Source organism: Corvus moneduloides, chromosome 1, assembly GCF_009650955.1.
Source record: "Corvus moneduloides isolate bCorMon1 chromosome 1, bCorMon1.pri, whole genome shotgun sequence".
NCBI lineage: Eukaryota > Metazoa > Chordata > Aves > Passeriformes > Corvidae > Corvus > Corvus moneduloides.
This window is the reverse complement of record NC_045476.1, coordinates 72,550,208-72,556,472: the sequence shown is the minus strand read 5'-3', so window position 1 is coordinate 72,556,472 and position 6,265 is coordinate 72,550,208.

The window sequence follows — 6,265 nt, the reverse complement described above, 5'->3', positions numbered from 1 at the left end:
TGAAAGAACATGTTACTGTGACAAGATACATCAAAAGGAAGAGAAATATGTGTTCAGGGAGATGATGTCACCAGAAAAGCTTAGGCATGGCCAAGTGCATGTATTTACAGGGAGCTACCTGAAGAAATGTAGCTACCTGAAAGGCAGTTACCATGGCTGCCTGTAAATGACATCCTGCTGACCTGCCTGTGATGGGGGGACCATCATCAGATGGATTTCCTATTTGCTTGGGAGAATGAGCAATAACTCTTTTTTTTTTTTCTATTCTTCATTCAAACTAAGGCATTTGTAAACAAGAAGCAAACTCAGACCAGATGGGATCTTAATTTTCATAATGCAAAGACCAAATCGTTATTTAATCCTTCCAAATTGATTTACTGTGTCAGGCATCTCTTCTGTTGCTAATGGTAGGAACTAAAGAATTTGGGGGTTTATCACCCCATCCCACAACACAGACTGGCTTACTTCCCAGTTCTTATAATTTCTTTCACAAGCAGAAAGATAAAGCCACAGATCAATCGTATTCTGGGCATTAGAAGTCTTTCACAGACGACATGCATGCCTTTACCTTCCCATCCTCCTTCAAGGCATCTCTACATTTTAGAAAAAAAGGTGGTATTATGATCCTTTCCTCTAGTTCTTCAGAATTACTTTTTTTATATGCTGCAACATTTTCATTTCTGAGATGCTTTGCTAACCTTTTCCTTTTTATCCTTAATTTCTCAAGTGGATTTGATGAAAACAGACAGCTGTTATTTTTTCAGGCAATATTTACTTAAATTATAAATCTACATATAGTATACATTTAGATTTTTATTTCACAAGAAAATATTGCCTCAGTCTGCACCTATATGTAGGTAAGGTGTCTTTGCATTTAGATTTTTTTTTTCTATAGCTAGTACTTATATCTTTCCACATTTTCTTATATACCTCAGTTTCTTTTTATTAAGTTTTTAACATATTTTTCATGCATGACTGTGGCTTCCTCTGTAAGCTTTTAATATATAAAGGAAGGTTATTTTACAACAAATAAGAATTAGCTAATTTCACAAAACAGAAGGGATAAAACCCCAAAAGATTAAGGTGGGCCCAAAGTCTAAAATTTCCCTACAGATGCAGAATAGCACTTACACAGATACATAGTTTTAACTGTATGAATAGTACCACTTAAATCTAGGACAGGGAAGCTGTATTTAGAACAGTTTTTAAGCACTGTTCTGACCAACTGGGGTTATAAATAGTTTGGCAATCACGCATAACATGACTAACAACCATGGATAGGGAAAAAAGTGGACTAAAGAGCTATCCTGGTCGTCTGTAGAGTGATTTTATTCCTGATGCCTTCTCTCAGTTGGACAAGCTGTAGTCAAAACACACTACTGCAGCAGAAGGACACTGTGAGACACCTTGCTGGGAACCCAGCTTGAGACCTTGGTCAGGTTGCTTCCTCCCCTTCCTTTTCCTCCAGACTTAAATCAAAACTCACGGAGTCAGGAAAAGATTAACACGTTTGGAGCTTGGGAGCAGAAAGATTGACTCATTCTTGTTTATGGTGCTGTCTGGTTTGTGATTTGGAGCACAAGAGAGGTACCCAGCTAGATTTTTCAAGGACATGCCAAGCATGAAGTGATTCCAGGCTTCAACCTTCCTCATGGCATTATATGAAACTGTGCAATTCCTTGAAGAAAAATATTTATAGAATTCACAGCAGTTTTTCATCAGCTGAAACCTGCTTGCTGTCCTCTAAACAGTTTTATATTGGAGGAGGGGTTTTGATAGTTATCTAAATGAGGTATGGACCTCACAGGTTGTTCATAGATAAACAGTGAGGACAGCTGGGTACAGAGATTAATACAAAGGTGTGATCTGGTGGCAAAATGAAAGGCAAGAGTTTTCTGTAGATTGTAGATCCCAAAGTTCTCCTTTATCTTTCTTCAGAAAAACTTCTGATCTTGTGGAAAAGTAATAAAAAATTAACAGTTCTTTCTTTCAACATCCTGTAATCTTAAGGTACCTGTCACCTCAATGCTGCACAGATCTACTTGATCCCTGTGTCTTTAAAATGCTTATGTATTTTACTGCTGCTAGCCTCTTTCAGCTAGTTTGGGGAGCCAGCTGGATTATTCGCCTTGTGGAACAACAAAGTTGTTAATTTAATTCTACTCCAAACTTTTGCCATACTGGTAATGTGCATACATGGGAGAACACCTTTTACCTTTCAGATTTCACACCAAATGTAATAATTGACCTGTTTTCCTGACATGGAAAAGCTAAATGCATATATTTCCTCTGTTATTCATTCTGTGCCATTTCTTTTGATTTAAAGAAAGTTAGCAGTGACAGGAACTAATGAAAATTCTTTTGCATTTTGATAAATACAGTAGTCCTCTATCTTCAAAGTACAACTTTCAGATCTGCAGACTTCACGCTTGAGTAAGAAACTTATTTTTTTATTACTTTTGCATATGTATTTTTATCTCTGCAAGGTTGTGAAGATTGGAAGCAGTGTTAGTCTCACACTGAGGTTTTAAAAAGAATTCAAAACACTATCATGTGAAATCACTAATAAAGAAATAAAAAATAAATTCAGCAATTTTTTACTTCAGTTTAGAATTTTTGACTGCAGAAATTTTGTTTGCAGGAATTATAAACGTTTTTATCTTGATTTCAATGTATTCAATTAGTTCTTCTCAATGAAAAATTAAATTGGCATTCAAAAACAATTAGAAGCTTAAAAAAAGTCTTGGCTTTTTCTTTATGTTATAATGCATACAGCAGATATGAAATTAAGTGACAACAATATCTGTTTAAGTAAATATATTTTTTCCTTCTACACATCCATTGGGTTTAGGACAGATTTATTTACTTAGGGAGAGCTATTTTAAAGTGTTTTTTCCTTAAATTGTTTAAAGATTTTGTGAGGTGTTTATAAATATTTTCTAACACAAATACCAAAACTAAAATAGTATTCACCTAATGAAAAAGACTTACACCACTCACCATATTCTAACGTTCTGTAATGTAAAAAAAGAAAAAGTTAAATTATATTAAACTAAAACCCTGGCTAATTGAATGGGCAAAGATATAAAATATCTTACTGATCAGCAACAAATACACAAAGTGAGCAGCTTACTTAGTAGGATGCATTTAGTCACATATTTTAGAGTTTACCAACCAACTGAAAAAGGGAAAGCTTTCTAAAGGGCACAAAAATGACAAATGCAAACAAAAGCACAAGATAACGTAAACCAAGTTAACCTCCTTGAAGATTTAAATAATGATTAAAACAAACAATTTAAATCCTCAGATTAAAATTTAAATCCTCAAATTAAATCAGATCAGTGAAAGCTTTGGGTTTGTAAACTTTTCGCAAGTATCACAGTGAGACCCTAATGTACGCCTGCAGTACCAGTGATGGTTCATCACAACTGCTCTCACTTTGGAGCTCTCTCCTGGTAATCAAGCTTGACAGGCACCCATAGAGTTTAAGGAATGTGCAATCCTAGAGATTTTCAAGCTGTGACCCACTTTGGGGTGATAGGCGACACAAGGCTGGGAGCAGCACTACTACCATTGCTGCTGGCACCCAGAGAGACGCCTGCCCCTGCTCAGCCCTAAAATCACTGACAGGTGACAGTGACCAGCCCCCAGCCCTCCGAGCAGAGAAACAAGACAAAAGAAGTTTCTCCCAGGGTCTGTAGTGACCAGTCTTACAAAGATGACCGTGAAATTCAGGTTTAGAGCTATTGGCTGGACTTCTCACACTCCTCGCCCAGGATCTCCTCATAACTGGAAGGCAGCAAGTATCACAGAAAATATCAACTGGATTTTGATTGGACAATAACTAACCAGTATTTAGCCTTTCTTGAATATTTCTATTCTCATAGGGGGCTGCTACAATGGCTGCATCGAGGGAACTTGGAGGTAATGGCATCCCCAGATTTTGTGCCTTACTTTCTCTTCTATTTCAAGCCAGCCACTCCGCTGCAAGTTGAATTTCTCTAGCAAAGAGTGAGACCTTGTTGTAATAAAGTTAACCATGGGGTAGTTCTGGTGGAGATAGAGGCAATTTCTTTGATGCTCTAGATGTCTAACCTGCAACGTGCTGATGACGAGCTGTTTGGAAATTCCTTTTTACTATAAACCCACCAATTTTAACTCATTGCTTGTCTTGCTACACTTGAAAACTGAGAAAGAACACAATTCAGATCTCATAAAAGCCTCCAGTCAAGGGGCAGGTTTGATAGCTGACTATACAATAGAAGAAGTCTGTCTGGTTTTATTTCTGGTAGATGAAGTCACTTTTTGAGAAACTAGATCTATAAAACTGCAGGGCATGATACAACGATGATAAATGCATAGAAGCTTTCATATTTATTAATTGCACATATAATAAGATAGAAACCAGCCAGAGTAGTTTTCTAAATTGGGATCAAGGTTTTTTTAAAGCAGCAGCTCTTTCAGCTGCAGATCCTCGTACAAAACCCACCAGTGAAGGTTCTGAACATCAAGAGATTGAATACTGTGTGTTTGAGACAAGGTAACAAGACCATCATGTGAAGTGCATAGCTGCTTTAAATTATCTTGCTTATATAAACAAAGATGGACATTAAAAAAAAGGTAAGAAGTGACACTTCTAAAGTCTTTTCCCAAACCTGCCAATAAAACGCAACTTCTAGAGATCATTTCCTCAGAAATTACGTGCAAGTTTCCATTTACTGTTCTGAAACATGAATGACAAATGGCACAAAATCGCCTTTATTCCTAGCTTAGAAGGCAGAAACTGAGGCACTGAAAATTTATGTAGTTTCTTCAGAACTGAAAAAGGACTTGGGCATACAACTCCTGTCCTTGCTCTCAAGATCCTCCATTCATTTTCAGAAGTGGGAGATGTTACTATAATGACTATATTGAATCCCTTAGAGTGAAAGGCAAGTCCCCTCCCACATGATTTTGTTGATATTATTTATTAAATTCCTTCTTGTGGATGTCAACAGGGCATTTAAAAACCAAAATGTATAAAGGAAAAGCTATGCCACATGGCAGGTATAAAAAGCAACAGTTCTAAGGATTCATGCAAATATTAAAATGTACCTCCTACAGTTAACCTAGTGTTATTCATGTTTTTTGTTACACTGCCCAGAGGTGTTTCATTGTTTCCTACAAAAGGGATATTTGAATTTATTCTTTTTCTTTTATCCCAGTAATTAGTCATGACTGACATTTAGAGATATGCAGGGCTAGATACCCCAATGCATTTTCTTTTGTTGTTCCTTGAATTAGACTTAGTGCTAAAAGAAAACATTTCCCTGCACCCCTTCCCTGTATTTTTAAATTAATGTCATCCAAATGGCATTGCCACTCAAATCTTACAACGAAATTCCTCACATGCTGATAGTGCAATGTGGGAATCTCTAAAATTGTCTCCCGTAGGTTCGAATTCAGCCCCTGAAGGTTCACTTGAGTTTAATTTCACTAATCACACAGGGACAGTTATTTTTTGCTCTTGCTCAGCTTCTCTTTCACTTGCTAGCATGCACACACACACACACACACACACTCACTCATGCTGCATCCCTCCCTTTCTGTTGCACTTAAGTCCAGATTCGCTCTGACCATTCCCGCTCACAAGCAGAGAGCGACACAGCACCACAGTGCCCAAAGGCCATAGGTGGGTCCTTTGCTTCAAGCCAATTTATTCACATTTGCGATGGTAAGATTGATTTTTATCCTGCATTTCAGAGTTTATTTAACTGATTTCAGAAATTGCCACAGAGGTGGGGGCAGAGATCGTCTTCAAGGTTGTTGTCACCTGGAATTTTATGTCCTTCATTTTCTTTCAATCTGTATGCCTGTCACATCGGCTTAACTGTGAGTAGCGTACTAGCCAGTACCTCTGGCATACTGTATATTAATAGAATATTGATATAGCCCAAATACTGTTGTGGGATTCATCATTTGGTAAATCCTCTGCCGTCTGCAGTTTTACAGAGCCGTTTAATTAGCAATTTTACAACCTCCTATTCTCTCATTAAATTAATTAATAATTAAGTTCAAATATAGGCATCTTTAATGTCATAATTATATTTCAGTTTTATGGTCACCAGAGTTTAGCTCATTAGGCAAGGTAGTCATAAACCATAGCTCGATTTGGGGGCTGAGGCACTGATGTTCAGGTAGCTGGCTTCTGTGTGGTTTTTTTATCCTTCTCACTTTCTCCTCTTCTTCCCCTGTCCCCCTCCTCTGCTCAGTGATTCTCCATCTC